The following is a 16,904-nucleotide window of genomic DNA, read 5'->3' on the forward strand; positions in this document are numbered from 1 at the left end:
TACATTGTTTGTCTATTTAGAATGCTGTTTTCTGTTTGGTGCAGCACTGAGCAGACTGTTGATGCCTAGCACATAATAAAAAAGCAATAGGAAATGTATATGTACCAAAACTTGGCATTGGATAAAATCGTATCCCCAGTAAGTCCAGTTCCATGGCATGGGGCTCCTGGTTCATGGAGAGTTGCCAGTCTATTGGGGACCTGTTCAAATGCTAGTGTGGTTTGAGTCCAATACCTCATGGTGCAGAGTATGAGCTCTATAGCATTGGTAACCTGAGCCCGCTAGAGAATCAAACTTGATCCCCTTTTGCCATGCACTTGGACCGGAAACATCACAGGATCCCCCCTTTTCCATCCACTATTCTCAAAATTTCAGATTGTCCTAAGTGATGCTAGCTGGCCATGGGTACTGAAGGGCCAGTATGGCAGCCAGAGTGTAACACTCTTTTTTCCTCTCAGCCACACCCACACATCACCTACGGCAGGGCAAGGGAAAAGGGAGGCACAGGAGCTACCTATGCAGGCTGTACACAATTGGGAATCCCCAGGGAGCAGGTTAAGCCACTTTTCAGCTGCTTTGTGCTGCCAGAGCAGTGCAGATCACCAAGCGCAGGGGCCAATGACGTTGCCAAATGAACGGCTCACTGGCATAAGAGGGTTAACAGCAAAACTTCATTAAGAACAAGATTAGACTCAAGAAAGAGAGAACACAAGGTAAAAAATGTGTACGCTTCTTCCTCTTCGCCATTCCAAATGAATTTGGAATGGCGGCAAATCAGAAAACGCCAATAAATAGATTCAAATCAGTATTAGCAGCTTCCCCCCAACTCAAACGCATCTGTTGTAAACTGGTATAGCTTCAAAGTCAATAGAGTTATAGCGATTTACACCAGCTTAGAATTAGCCCATAACGTTATAAAACGTGAGTTTTAATTACAATAAAACATTGCAGTTAGATTTGGCTGACAACATTTTTCATTTACACTGTAACAGCCAAGTTCAGAGGCGCTGTATAAGGGTGTGCATGTTACCCCTCAGTAAGTAGATGTAAAGGAAATCCAACTACCCTGGTTCTCTGCTCCTTGCAACATGTTCAGTCATTTACACCTGTGCAAAGTAGGTGTAGGATGCTGCCATATCAGTGGTAACATTTTATACTCGCTTTGTGCAGGTTTAATTGACTGCACAAGGTGCAAGTTAGTGGAGAATTAGGCCCAATATACCAAATTCTACTCTGATGTACACTGATTAAAATGACACCAGAATAACTATATGAAAATCAGTTATTCCAGATAGATGTACATTGGTGTAACAAAGAAGAATCTGCAGTATTGCCAACTAAATGTTCAAAAATAATGAGTCTGACCTCAAATCATGAAACCTTGTTAAAAATCATCATTTTTTTTAAATATAATTTTGGTTTCTTTTTATTTGCGTTCTGGTTTTTGGATTTACATTTTTAATCTTCTCTGCAACTGCAAAGGCTAGAAATTGAGGGGGAAATCCTGACCCCTTTGAAGTGAATAGTTGGGATTTCACCCTTGCGTCTTTTTTATTTTCCCTTTTCAGTGAAATAGGAGTAAAAAAAAAAAATCACATCACTGTAGGAGCTGGGGCTTTAAAAAAAAAACAAATCAGATATTAAGACACTCATGTTAAAATCATGAGAGTAGGCAACATTCAATTTGACAACAGAATCTATCTTGGTGTAACCTACATGTTGTAGGAGCTTGGAGGGTGTATGTTACACCAGTTTCGACACCCTCTTGATTTTGGTCATAAGGGCCCAATCCTGTTCCCAACGAAGTTAATGGTAAAATTCCCATTGTCTTCAAGATTGGTTCCTAGCGTTTTGTTCTTTCAGAATTACAGCAATTCTGAATATTTTCTAAAAGTTTCCCCAGTGTTAGGATATTTTCATATTTTTAGTAATTATCTAGAGCCTTTGGACATTTTAGAAGGATTATTAAATTGCCTTCATCCACCAGTAAATTCCTGATCCCCTATTCCTTACCCCAAACACCCATTGACTTGGGGTTTTATGTGGTCCAGGATTGGGCTGCATCTGATTCTCTGGGCTAATTAAGATGTCCCATGTTTGCCATTTTGTTCATCAAACATGCTCCCAAACATGCTTAGAGATAAGACCACCAGATCTATTGTTGATATTGTCAATGTTTTAATTTTCCTTAAAGTTATTCAAAGAGTTTGTATGATAATGTTTCACAGCTGGTAAAGGATACAACAATAAGCAATGTGTGTTAGTTCACCAGATGTATGTTATTACTTTATGCTCATTTCACAGGAAATGAGCAATCATTTAGTACTGACAGGTACATACTGAAACTTACTAGCTTTCGTTTAAACCTTAAAAATAATGTCCTACAGAAGTTTAGCATTAACTTTAAAGGAGACTGGATATCTTGTGAAAGAATTTTTTTTTTGGGTGGGGGGGTGGGGGAGGGAAGAGGGAAGGGGCTGATGAGACATCACTGCCAGCAAAGCTGAAAATCGGGGTGGGGGGGAAGGAATTCAAAACACTTTCTGCTCACAGAGATACCTAACCTTCTCCAATTCACAAGGAACCTTTAAGTTAGGTATGTCTGACAATAATTAGGGTATAATATAAATGACTTTCTTAATGGACTGGTGGACTTAAACACAAAAGTGATGGTGCGGGAAGCCAATGCCTGACTGAATCAGAGCTCTAAACTTTGTAAGCTCCCTGAAATAAAGAGGGTTACAAATATATAAGGGAGTGATTTGCTGATTTAGAACAAGGTGAAAATGTTTTTCAACTCTTTACTGAAAGATACCTCCTTTTCTAAAGCAGTTTGAAATCTACTGTAGAAGAGCTAAGTAGTATTATTGTTATTCCTGTGGTTCTCTGCTGACTAATTTTGGTCTCTGAAATGTAGATTTTTCAAAGGCTGTCTCTGAACAGGTACAGAATAGGTAGGAGTTGAAGAAGGAAAAATTCTAGACAACATTTTTTCAGCAGTGACTAGTGATTTGGGGCATCTTCCTTGAGACACCTTAAAGGGGCCTGACTTTCAGATGGTGGGTGGGTATTCAGCACTTTCATTTCCACCAAATTCAGTATTTCCAAACAAGATGACTCGCATTAGCAATAATTTAAATGGTGTCTAGAACCCAACATTTAGCTAATCAGAGTATAATCTTAGAACTACCATCCTAACACCTCTGTGAGCAAGTGACAGAAGGGGGGTAGGTTCAGAAATCTTGGTTCCCACAGCTACTGAAATGCTGAATCGGAGTGATTGATGAACACCACATAACTAGTTATTTTTATTTCTCCTTCTCAGAGCTCCTGGGGTGACCTAGTTTATTCTGCCCCCCTTTCAGCACGAACACCACAGTCAATCTGCAAAGCAGTGTTTTATCAGCTCATACCCTCAGCCAAACAATGAAGTAGCTACTTTCCACCTACAGTCTGGCAAGAAAGCTCAGGGCTGACCTAATAAATACATAAATAAAACAGGTTTTCCCCCCCAACAGTACTACTGCTTTGATGCTTTCTCACTCTTGAGGCAGGCCCAATAGGCATTTTCCCCAAACTTTCTTAGGGCTCTCCTATCAGACTTCAGAAACTCTCTCTTACGAAGTCATCCATAACCACGGCCTTGACTCCAAGCTAACCCCTCTGTGTAAGTCTATGTTGGAATAAAAGCCTCATGGCATGGCTACAGCTGACCCGGGTCAGTTGACTCAGGCTCACGCTGCAGGGCTAAAAATGCTGTGTAGATGTTTGGGCTGAAGCCCAGCCTCCTGGACCCTCACAGACTCCCAGAGCTCAGGCTCCGGCCCAAGCCCAAACATCTACACAGCCATTTTACAGCCCCGAAGCCTGAGCCCACCACAGGTGATTTATTGCTGTGTAGACATACCATCTGTGAGAGACAGGAGTAGGACCCCACTCTCTTTTCAAGTAACAAACCTCTTGGAAACCTTCTTTTAGCCAAACACCTCATGGTTCATTTCAATGCATTCTCCCTACTGTCTAGACAGACTCGTGCAGTTCTGTATTTACAATATCATGCAATTCTTAGCAAAGAGGAAGACGACAGAAGGCATCTTCCTTGTGAAAGCGCTTTCCTGATTCTGGAAAAAATCTGCTAATCTCTCATTTTCTGATCCTGAGCACTTCCTTCCTGTGCCTTTTCTATCTCTTTGGTAATAGACTGAGTAGCCTTTGGGGCTCTCCTCAGCCCAGCCCATTCCACCAATTAGGCACAGTTCTTCCTAATCAGGGCTGCTTCCTTAACAGAGCAACTACTTGTTACTGTAAGCAAAGCCCTGTATCAGTAGCTGTTTCCTAGTGTTCTATCACATCCTCTGTGAGGAAGGGTGCTGGATGTATGTAATCCCCTACCCAAATGGTATAGCAATTAGTTAAATGCATTTCTTGTTGTTAGGACTAGCTTCTACTTTATACTCTTTGAAGGACAGGAGATGAGGCCACAACACTCCTTGAATACATTCTAGGTGGATCCAAACTTGAAAGATATAAGTAAGAAAGTCAGTTTTGCCTTTCACCCTCTATCTTTATATGTGTCCTTATATATGTTCTTAAAATTATTTCACTATACTCTATAAAACCTACTCTCCTTCCTCCCCCTTTTTTTTTATTTTGTGCTAGGAGGGATATAAGTTGGCAAGTATGCTTAAACCATATATGCTCTCGCTTTCTTTTCAGCGGGAATTTAGTAGCTAGTCAAAGGAGTCATTGATTTTGACCAAACTAAAGTCTTGCAGGTAACTGTAAGACTGAACTACCTGCAGGGGATTTTTAGTGCCCTTAGAGGAAAACAGTTAACTTTAACTCATCTCTAGTCTGAACTGCAGCTTTTTTTGAAGTTTTTCTTAGGGTGAATAGGAATATTACAAGCTTTTTATTATAGTTGGCATCCTTTAGTGCATTAGCATTTATATTTTCCCAGTAGAAATCCCCAAATTGGAAATAGAGGTGTCCGCTAGCACCACTTTAGTTAAGGTTGTGTCAACATTTCCTATAAACATGTTTTTTCTAGGGTTTATAACTAGACTGTAAAAATGTGCTCAGAAGTGTAACTTGGCATAGAAGAGCTCAGCCTGGGAGTGAATTTTTCACAAATTAAAAATAAAAGGTCAGTTCAGCTGTTTCCAACCAGTATCTAGATAATAAAATGGAAATAAGTTAATTTGAAGATACATTTTCCTGTTGCATAATTCAAAGCAAGCTTTTATTTAAATTCTTCAAGGGGATTATTCTACTAACATGGTCTAATTGCACTTGGTAATTGCTGAAAAAGTGAAAATGACTGAGCTACTTCATTTTGGTAAATGATGACTACGTCTGCAAATCCTAGTTTACATTAATCTTTTTCCATGCATAGGAAAATAATTGTAGATAGGACTGGTTGTGCTATTTAATATTAAGGTTGCCCAACACTTCCTGTTACAGGACTCTTTCAGTTGCTTATAATATTGTCAACATTTAACTCTCCAGGCTGAAATTTTAAATGCCAGGTGTTTGCCTTACTGCAGTTTTCTGGACAATTTCAGCCAAAACGGTTTAGTGGTTTCCAAAAACCAGGTTAGGAAAAATGTTGCTTTGCCCATGTTAAAATTCTGGTAACGTTTAGTTGCAAAGGTCTAATCCTTGTCCCTGCCCCTCCATGCTTTTGAGCAGGGCCCTGAAATTTGGCGGGGGTGTGGCCTGTGTGTCAGAGATGGGCCTTTTGCCAACCTAATGAAAATCTGGCCAAGTTATAAGCCTTTGAAAAATGTCAATTCGCACATATTTTGATCTTGCTTCTGTCCTAACTCACCCCTTGCTGTGCTGAGCAGACTATGCATGTGCCATCACCACAGAATGGCTGAGTATGCTCCTTCCTATTACAGTGTCTATGTGTGACAGAATGGGAGTGTGCATGCACCATTCCCCACAAAGCAACTGAGAATGCTCTAGCCCAGTGATGCAGGGTTGAAGTCAGAATTCCCCTGGAATGGCTGCTCCCAGCTGCTCTGGGCCAGGCATGCTCAGGACACTAGAACTGAAAGCAGGGAGCCTCTCTCTCCCAGGCTCTCAGTGAGCCTCTGCTGGCACCCAGGCAATGTGGAGGAGGAAGCTGTCTGATTCAAATGCAGAGGGGAAAATTCTAACCATGGGGAGAGCGAGACTGGATGAAAAGCCTGGGAAGGGAGACTAGGAGAAGGAACTGGGAGGGGGGGAAATGGGGACTAGCTAGGGAAGGAGACAGGAGTGAGAAGTGGAGTTTAGGACTAGGCGAGCAAGGAGAATGGTCCTGGGACAAGTAACAAGGGATGGGACAGAACGGGGTCATGCTTGGGGGAAATGAGCAGAAGAATTTGTACCCACTAGAGCACACTCCTCTCTAGAGTCTGGAATGGAACCCAGGATTTTGAGTCTCAACATTCCCATTTGTCAGCAAATATCTGTGGAACCCACTGGCAAAATGTGGGTCTCGCTTCTCTGTCGTGCTGGCCCACACAGCAGGTAAAAACCTACTACTGAAATTTGTTACTCCATTAGCACAAGCAGCAGAAGGCTGGGCGGGAGATCTAAAGGCTTCACCCCTGCTTATAAGCCAGGTATGTGGCAATATGAAGCTACAGGATAGCATTTCTACTTTCAGGGGTTTGGTTTTGTTTTTTAAATCTAGGAAATCTCACACACACACACACCCCCTGCCCTCACATCACTATGTTAAAAACATGAAGCTTGCAAAACCAAGCACTTGGAAATTAAGGAATGCCAGAATTAGGGTTGTCTGTGGATCCTTAATTTAGCCCCCTTGTGCATATGCATTTTGATAGTCTATTTTTTTTTTCATAGCCTCAGCTCCTTGCCCCCCAGTCTCTTTACCCAGGCAGGCCCAGTTCTCTCTCCCCTCCCCCGCCCTAACCCCTCAGTTCCTTCTCTGATCTCAATGTTACTCCCTCCATCAACTGGCTTCCAGTCCCAGTCTCCATGACCAACCCATCCCAGTTTCTCTCCCCAACCCTAGTCCCAGTTCCACAAGACTTTGTCCCAATCTACTCCTTTCCCCTGGTCTGGCTTTTAATAATCCTTCATTAAGGCTAAAAAGGGACCACTGAGAGAGGCTAATCTGCCCTCCTGCTTAACATAAGCTATAGGACTTTCATGTATTTTTTTCCTCCTCTGCATTCAAGTCAGATGGCTTCCTCCTCCATGCTTCTTGGGCACCAGCAGGGGTGTCATTGGGAACCCAGGAGAGACAGGCTCCCTGTTCCAGTACCTGTTCCCACTTCGGTCCAGAGCAAGCTTTACAGGGGAAGTTCAGCTTCACCCCATAGCTGTGGGTGGGGCAAGCTCAGTTGCTCAGCTCAGCACTAGTAGCTGTGAGAGACTCAACTTGCTTGACTGAACAACTGTACTAGTCTTCTTTTAATGTAGTTTGTGTATTTCATGCTTGCCTGTATCACACAGATAGTCTCACTGATTTCAGTGAGAGTGCTCAGTGCACAATCAGTGGCGGTTTATTTAAATTTCCAGAAGTGTGCTCTTATCCTTCCATGTGCATGTACATTAGGAAGTATTCCAGACAAACCAGTAACAAATCACGAACTCTCCTCACCCACTGAAGTGGAATGAACAAATACCTCACATTTACCTTCCCTAGCCCATCCCTTTTCTCAGAAGCATGAGACCATAGGCTTTGCAGGGTGACAAGCAAGTCAGTCTTGGCCTGTTAGTCAATGAAGCAAGTTCCCGGGCCAAGGGCCTTTTGCCAAAAAACACTCTACCAGCAGCCTTCCAGATGAAAGCTGGAGCACTGTGAGCTCAAATGTCTCAGTTACTGAGATTCACAAATGCTCCATCATGTCCATCTACTTCTCTGGGGAATTTTTCTTTCTAAAAAAAGAAAGGAAGCCTGACTCAGCGGCCTAAAATCATGCATTTTACTGCCATGTGAAGAGCTGAGCCCGAGTTCATTCCTGAAATGTTGACTGCTCACACCAGTAGTTAATTTGGAGCATTATGGAGATAGTGCTTTAGTCACTAAGCTCCAGATCTGGGTAGAGAGTCAAGTTCCAAAATGGAATGGAGTCAAAGAAGGAAGACAGAAAATTATGAAGTAGGATAAATCACAGCATGCATTATTCAATGTTCTAATACAGTTTATGGCCTTGGGAAGTAGCTCTCCAAAGCTGCAATAAGATTGGGAGCTCCCTGTTTTTGATATTTTTACTTTCTTGTTTGACTGCTCCCTATGATACTTATAGACCACAAGGGATCCACCAGCAGCCAGCCATTTAGATTTTTTTCCTGTCAGCCATCCTGGATAGCACTTATCAATTTCACTTTCTGCATGCAGAAGATAAGTTAAGACTGAACTTCCATTATTCCTAAATAACACAGTTATCCGAGAAGTTTGCTGTGTATGGTATCAGGTTGGTAAGATACCTTGGTCCAGTGTGGTAGCTTAAGGCTACTGTGACAGCCTCAAGTTTAAGTCTCCTTGCTGTGGACCCCTCTGGCTTGGAATAGCCCTCTGAGCTTTGGAGAAGTTCAAAGCTGGATGGAAACTTTGAGGCATGATCCTGTATCTAGAACAAACAGGCTAAACCTAAGATCCAAACCCCTCTAAACTTGGGAGCAGTTAGGTTATGAACTTCATGCATCTCTCCACTCCTTACTATAGTTCAGCAGTTCACAAACTGTGGTCCAGGGCTCACTCGTTAGCAGTCCACAGCTGGCTAGTTGGTCATATGGTGTAGGGACTCCAACTCCTATCCAGCTGCCATATCATCTTAAAGAAGCTAAAATTACATTGAGTACTTCCCTAATGTCACTTTTCCATGTAAGCAATTGCTGTAGTAGACATAGGAGTATTATTCAATCACCAACTAATGCAAGTGGAGGTGGTCCATTCAGCTATGATGGGAGGGGAGATGATCACTGCAATTTCAATGAGTGGGTAGGTGTCAATGAGATGTTTTAGAATCATAGAATATCAGGGTTGGAAGGGACCCCTGAAGGTCATCTAGTCCAACCCCCTGCCCGAAGCAGGACCAATTCCCAGTTAAATCATCCCAGCCAGGGCTTTGTCAAGCCTGACCTTAAAAACCTCTAAGGAAGGAGATTCTACCACCTCCCTAGGTAACGCATTCCAGTGTTTCACCACCCTCTTAGTGAAAAAGTTTTTCCTAATATCCAAACTTGAGACCATTACTCCTCGTTCTGTCATCTGCTACCATTGAGAACAGTCTAGAGCCATCCTCTTTGGAACCCCCTTTCAGGTAGTTGAAAGCAGCTATCAAATCCCCCCTCATTCTTCTCTTCTGCAGGCTAAACAATCCCAGCTCCCTCAGCCTCTCCTCATAACTCATGTGTTCTAGACCCCTAATCATTTTTGTTGCCCTTCGCTGGACTCTCTCCAATTTATCCACATCCTTCTTGTATTGTGGGGCCCAAAACTGGACACAGTACTCCAGATGAGGCCTCACCAATGTCAAATAGAGGGGGACGATCACGTCCCTCGATCTGCTCGCTATGCTCCTACTTATACATCCCAAAATGCCATTGGCCTTCTTGGCAACAAGGGCACACTGCTGACTCATATCCAGCTTCTCGTCCACTGTAACCCCTAGGTCCTTTTCCGCAGAACTGCTGCCTAGCCATTCGGTCCCTAGTCTGTAGCGGTGCATTGGATTCTTCCATCCTAAGTGCAGGACCCTGCACTTATCCTTATTGAACCTCATCAGATTTCTTTTGGCCCAATCCTCCAATTTGTCTAGGTCCTTCTGTATCCTATCCCTCCCCTCCAGCGTATCTACCACTCCTCCCAGTTTAGTATCATCTGCAAATTTGCTGAGAGTGCAATCCACACCATCCTCCAGATCATTTATGAAGATATTGAACAAAACCGGCCCCAGGACTGACCCTTGGGGCACTCCACTTGATACCGGCTGCCAACTAGACATGGAGCCGTTGATCACTACCCGTTGAGCCCGACAATCTAGCCAACTTTCTACCCACCTTATAGTGCATTCATCCAGCCCATACTTTTTTAACTTGCTGACAAGAATACTGTGGGAGACCGTGTCAAAAGCTTTGCTAAAGTCAAGAAACAATACATCCACTGCTTTCCCTTCATCCACAGAACCAGTAATCTCATCATAGAAGGCAATTAGATTAGTCAGGCATGACCTTCCCTTGGTGAATCCATGCTGGCTGTTCCTGATCACTTTCCTCTCATGCAAGTGCTTCAGGATTGATTCTTTGAGGACCTGCTCCATGATTTTTCCAGGGACTGAGGTGAGGCTGACTGGCCTGTAGTTCCCTGGATCCTCCTTCTTCCCTTTTTTAAAGATTGGCACTACATTAGCCAATTTTCCTATTAAGATTGTGATTTTCCCCACTAGGAAAAAGTTTAAGGGACCCTAGTTCAGTTGGTTTGCCACAATCAGAACAACCATGGGGGAAAGACTTGAGAAAAATCCTGTACAGTGTTCAGCTGTTGTTTGGAAATACTCTGTCCCAATTCAAACACTGCCCAGCTATTTAAGTAATTTTAATAATCAACCAATATATAAAAGTAACACCTGATGGCACTGCTTTGATCAAGAGTCTCAACATTTCCACTATGAATTTTGTTTATTAGAGGTTTGGAAGTTGGCTGTAAGAAATTCCCTATATCCTGAAACTTAGGAGCAAAGGCTGTGCCAGCCACCAGTTAAAAGATCCAGGAGTGTGAAAGCACACACTGAATTTACTGGGTGTAAATACTATTTTTGCTTAAAAGCTGGCAGATTTTTTTTTGAAACCCAAAGTTCTACACTTTAACACAGATCAGGCCTTTCCTGCATTTTGAAGGAAAAATCAAACATCTGAGTTTAAGACAGGTGCTTGAAATGGCTGAAAAACTTCCCATGTTTTTTATCTGTTTGTTGTGTGGCTTTTGAGGTTGCAAAACTCTGTTTTCTGCAAAAGGTTGAGGGTGCCAAAATGCTCACAGGTTAGTTTGTGATCTCTACTTCCAGCTTGACATGTCAATGTTTTTGCAATGTCATGCAATTTGAAATTTCACCTGGAAATATCATAGGAGAAATCTTTGGTCAGTTTGGCTTGGAGAGTTGGAATGGCAGGATAAATCAACACGCCGTCACATACACAGTAACAATAGATACACAAACCAGGCAGGTGGTGATGGAAGTAGACAGGGACACATGCATGCTGGTTCCACCTCCAAAATACAGTATGGGTAGCTGTTGCACATCTCTTATGCCAAGGTCCAACCAAGGTGGCAGTGCAAAGTGTCTGCAGCCATGAAGCAGGGGGCGGGGGGAGATAGCTACCAGATTTATGCTGAACAGGAGCATAGCATGAGTGTGCAGATAAAAGCAGTTTTGCATTACTCTGGGGTTGTTTGTCTTGGCATGGCTGGGTGCCAGACAACTAGGAATACTGGCTCCCCTATGGGAGATACAAGCCCATCCTGCTTTTGCTCAGCCAGAAGCAGATGTCCTGCAGTGGGCAATGCAGATGACTGAAGTACCAGGCGAGGAGCCAATTAAATCAGTTCTGTCCTGTGTTTCATCAACAGCCATGGACTTGTCCTCTTGCCCTAATAGTTCTGCCATTGCAAGCATCTTTTCTCCTGCAGTCTATGGGTATGTAGCAGGTTCCTAAGGAGGAGACTGTCAGCTCAGTATCCTAGTTACATACCCTCAGACAGACTTCTTGAAACAAGTCTATTTAGTTCAAGGGCTATGGGAACCAATGGGTCCAAAGTCTTATTTAGCTCTCTGTCACAGTGTACTCTACTCACCACTGGGTGTTGCCCCCCCCCTTTAGCAATTCTCTGGAAATTAGCTGAGTCTGCACCCCCTTTCTTCTTTCTCTGCATTGCAGCTCTTCCTGCATGCAGCCCAAATCTTCCCCATTTGCAGCTTAAGTGGCTGAGCGGGCCCTTCTGACCTAATTCCACTCTTTCGGAGCCAGTCTGGGGAGTACACCCATCACACACTCACATCACCTCACCCTCTAGTCCACAGCAGGATGATTGTCTCTTTGTACGAAGGTGACCTAGTCACAAAAAGAGACAGCACAGTTTTGAATAAACGCCCACACACATTTTAAGCAATACTGGGCTCCAGCCATCCCTGGGGGTTCCACCAGCAGAGATGCTGATATAGAGTCCCCAGCAGTGGAAAGTCCAGCTGTAGGGTGGTCACAATGGTGCAAGATGTCTACAACACCTACTCTGCCCAAGAGTTCAGAACTAGCTAGTGCAGCTCAAAGTGGGCAGAGCTGGCCAGGGAAGAGATGCTAGGGGCCTTGGCCACATTTGCTGATTCATAGAATATCAGGGTTGGAAGGGACCCCAGAAGGTCATCTAGTCCAACCCCCTGCTCAAAGCAGGACCAATTCTCAGTTAAATCATCCCAGCCAGGGCTTTGTCAAGCCTGACCTTAAAAACCTCTAAGGAAGGAGATTCTACCACCTCCTTAGGTAACGCATTCCAGTGTTTCACCACCCTCTTAGTGAAAAAGTTTTTCCTAATATCCAATCTAAACCTCCCCCACTGCAACTTGAGACCATTACTCCTCGTTCTGTCATCTGCTACCATTGAGAACAGTCTAGAGCTATCCTCTTTGGAACCCCCTTTCAGGTAGTTGAAAGCAGCTATCAAATCCCCCCTCATTCTTCTCTTCTGCAGGCTAAACAATCCCAGCTCCCTCAGCCTCTCCTCATAACTCATGTGTTCCAGTCCCCTAATCATTTTTGTTGCCCTTCGCTGGACTCTCTCCAATTTATCCACATCCTTCTTGAAGTGTGGGGCCCAAAACTGGACACAGTACTCCAGATGAGGCCTCACCAATGTCAAATAGAGGGGAATGATCACGTCCCTCAATCTGCTCGTTATGCCACTACTTATACATCCCAAAATGCCATTGGCCTTCTTGGCAACAAGGGCACACTGCTGACTCATATCCAGCTTCTCGTCCACTGTAACCCCTAGGTCCTTTTCCGCAGAACTGCTGCCTAGCCATTCGGTCCCTAGTCTGTAGCTGTGCATTGGGTTCTTCTGTCCTAAGTGCAGGACCCTGCACTTATCCTTATTGAACCTCATCAGATTTCTTTTGGCCCAATCCTCCAATTTGTCTAGGTCCTTCTGTATCCTATCCCTCCCCTCCAGCGTATCTACCACTCCTCCCAGTTTAGTATCATCTGCAAATTTGCTGAGAGTGCAATCCACACCATCCTCCAGATCATTTATGAAGATATTGAACAAAACCGGCCCCAGGACCGACCCTTGGGGCACTCCACTTGATACCGGCTGCCAACTAGACATGGAGCCATTGATCACTACCCGCTGAGCCCGACAATCGAGCCAGCTTTCTACCCACCTTATAGTGCATTCATCCAGCCCATACTTCCTTAACTTGCTGACAAGAATACTGTGGGAGACCGTGTCAAAAGCTTTGCTAAAGTCAAGAAACAATACATCCACTGCTTTCCCTTCATCCACAGAACCAGTAATCTCATCACAGAAGGCGATTAGATTAGTCAGGCATGACCTTCCCTTGGTGAATCCATGCTGGCTGTTCCTGATCACTTTCCTCTCATGCAAGTGCTTCAGGATTGATTCGTTGCATCCTGTGAACAACCTCTGCAAGGGGACCCCCTGATGGGGATCAAAGCTGCCTTCTCTTGGGGGAACTGAAGCTGGTAGCAGTGGGAAAGCCACCAACCCTCACCTGAGTACGAAGGCCATTGCTTGTGCGGCTACCCCTGCTTTCACCCCAGAACCATTAGGAAGGAGTCAAGCTCTCTAAGTATCTTTTCCCTTACCAGACAGTTTTAGTTATTCTCAAGCAATATGTTTGAGACAAGCCTTAGTCAGCAGAATTGGATGGACACTCCCAGCTGAGTTCTCTAGACTCACAATACAGAGTAATGCTTTGTGATGTGGTGGATAAACCCCACGCTAGGGAGACGGGTACAAGAATGGCTCTGGCCCCAGGAAGCTCTGCACCTGCAGGCCTGTTGGGCATGCTCCAGTTGGAGGAAGGACTTAAAAGGAGGCATTGCAGCACTTCCAGGTGGCTAGCAACGGACTTGTGCTCACTGCTACAGAAGGACTACCCCAGGAAGGTACATCACCAGGAAGGGGACTGCAGTGTGAAACAGGGACTCCCTCACTTCCAGAGGCCCCTGGGCTGAGCTGCAAAGGTTGCCTAGAAGTTTCAGGACTTTGGGGAGAGTGTTAGCCAGATTGCAGGTGTAGATGCCATCCCTATGGTACCCAAGAGGACCCCTGGATGGAACCTGCTGGAGTGCACAGGCCCAGGTTCCTCTACTCTTCCCTATTTCTATCACCTCAGGCTCTAACCACTAGGTAGGACTGCTCCCAGCAGCTAACTGCTAGGAAGGAGATCCACCTGTTGACATCTAGAGGAGAACATGGGCATGAAGGACCAGCCATGCTGAAGGACACACAGGAAACTCAGAGGAATGGAGAAAAGAAAAAAAACAAAACAAGGGGGGTAGTCTATTCCCGCTCAGTCTCTCCTGTTGGACCTATTCCGTTTTGTACACGTAGTTAAATATTCAGTGGACCAGAGACCGATTGCCTTTCTAACCCTGTGGTTAGAGAACTCAGCTAGGATGTTGGAGAGTCACGTTCAGGCAAACTGAGGATTTGAACCCTGGTCTCTTACATTCTAGGTGAGTGCCTGAATTGCTGGGCTATTGGCTATAATGGAGAAGAAGAGCTGTGCTTTTTCCATAGGAAAGGGCCTACACACATCAGCCAGACCAGCCACTTAACTTCAGGAGAAGGTTAATGGCGGAGAATCCTGAGGAGAGGGAGGCGTCTATCTGACCTTTCAGTCAGGCACCTCATTCCTATGAGTCAGGGCCTTAAGCACCAAAGTATTTTTGAGAATCTGGGTCCTGAGCCCCATTCCAGTGCATTCCTCTCCATTTAACTCCAGGCTAGTTTAGGTGTTCCTCACTCAACTTGCTGACTTTAAGGATCCCTTTCTTAGGCAACTTTTCTTCCCATGCATGCATGACGAGCCTAACGTGGGACTGAGAATTACTGAGTGGGGATGCCTAGGAATTAGGCGTTGCAATGCTCTGCATAGCAACAGTTAAGTCTTTCTGTAGATCTAGATCCCAATGCCTAAAACTCAATTATCTCTTTATGCATGCCTTACTTCAGCCAGACTAGTCAGATTTTTGCACATTGTACTTTGATTCTTTCTGTACACTTTTTGTTTTAGAAATTTTGTACTGTATTCTAAAAGTTAGGAGGACTAGGTTACAGACAAAGGGTGAAATCCTAGACCCCTTGAAATCAATGGGAGTTTTGACATTGAAGTCATGGCCTTTCACTTTTAGGTCACCAGTTCCTATTTGGCCAGGGATAACAGCGATCAGAAATTATCATCTGCTTGTTGTTTGGTGATCCATATAAAATGAGTTTGTACCACAATATGTTTTCTGGTGGATGTGTTTCTATATCACACAATACTGCACCTGGCATCCTCCTTAGCAGTCTCAGAAAAGGCCAGAGACTGAGCCAGCAAGATAATTTAGCATATGCCTCACTTTAAGCATATTAGTGCTCCCATTGACTTTAATAGGACTGCTTGCACATGCTACAATACCTTGCTGAATCAGGGCCTGAGTCATTCCTTCATTTCAGGATTGAAGCACAGTGTGGGACAGTTCCTGCTGCCAGTCCCTGTGTTGTATCTGTTCTTTGGAAAAACTAGAAGATTTCAATCAGTTTGACATGTTCCACCACCACTACTAAGAGCGTAATCAGAGGATTCTTATTACTGTGTCTACATTGCCAATTTTCTGTATTTATTTTTAACTTTGTAGGAAAAGCAAGCTATATTCTAATAAAAATGAGTTACATTTTTATATACCTGTAAATAGTCTTCAGCATGTGCATAGACTACAGATGAGCACCCATGTGATCTTTGTTACTGTTCTCCTTATCCCAAGCTCCCTTATTAAATGGTACTTACTGCATCACCTCTATAATTAGACTGCAAGATGCTTGGGGTATAGACCTTGGCCCTGATTCAGAAAAGTACTTGAACATGTCCTTTACTTTAAGCATGTCTGTAATCACATTCCTATTCAGCAAAATGCTTGCCTTCAGTGGGACTTATGCATGTACTTAAGTGCATGCTGAATAAGGGCTGACATCATGGTTCTTTATTAGCTCTAACATGCTGAGCACATCATCATTATTATTATAACTCTGTTAAAGTTAGATCTGTTACTTCAGTGGCTGAATAGCTTTAAAATTTGTTTTAACTCAGTCTAGTTGCTGTGTACAAATTAAAGTTACCTAGGATAATTCAAATAAACTGCAATGAGCGGACAGTCCACTAATTTTTATTCTATAGCTAGAAGTAGACCAGATGTCACAGCAGCCAAACCTGTCAAGAACTGAATAAGCTGGAGGCCCAGCTGCTTTGCTTCATGTGAGGATTTCACCAATCTGAGTCCCATCCTGCCTTAGCTGTTCATTGCCTGGACCTGCAGGAGCTAAAAGTATCACAGAAGCAGCACTGTCGAACTCAGGCAAGTGAGATTCTTTTATTGCTTTTGTAGTAACCTTTTCTGGCTAGCTTTAAAGCGGTGCATTCCAGTGGAAGCTGTTCCCTTTTTCTGTGTGAGAAAGGGTCCAACTCTATTACCCCTTTGTCTACCTCCTACGTCAGAACACTGTTTATAGAGATTAACTCCCCAGGCTGTCCCCTCCCATTCACTGTTAAGTGTTCAGTGCCTTCCCCCAGGGATGTGAATCGCCCACTCCCAAAATATGAGATTCTAAAAGCACCTTCATGTACTTTTACCCCTCCTCTGCCAATTCAGAATTTTAA

This window comes from Lepidochelys kempii, chromosome 2 (genome assembly GCF_965140265.1).
Source record: "Lepidochelys kempii isolate rLepKem1 chromosome 2, rLepKem1.hap2, whole genome shotgun sequence".
NCBI lineage: Eukaryota > Metazoa > Chordata > Testudines > Cheloniidae > Lepidochelys > Lepidochelys kempii.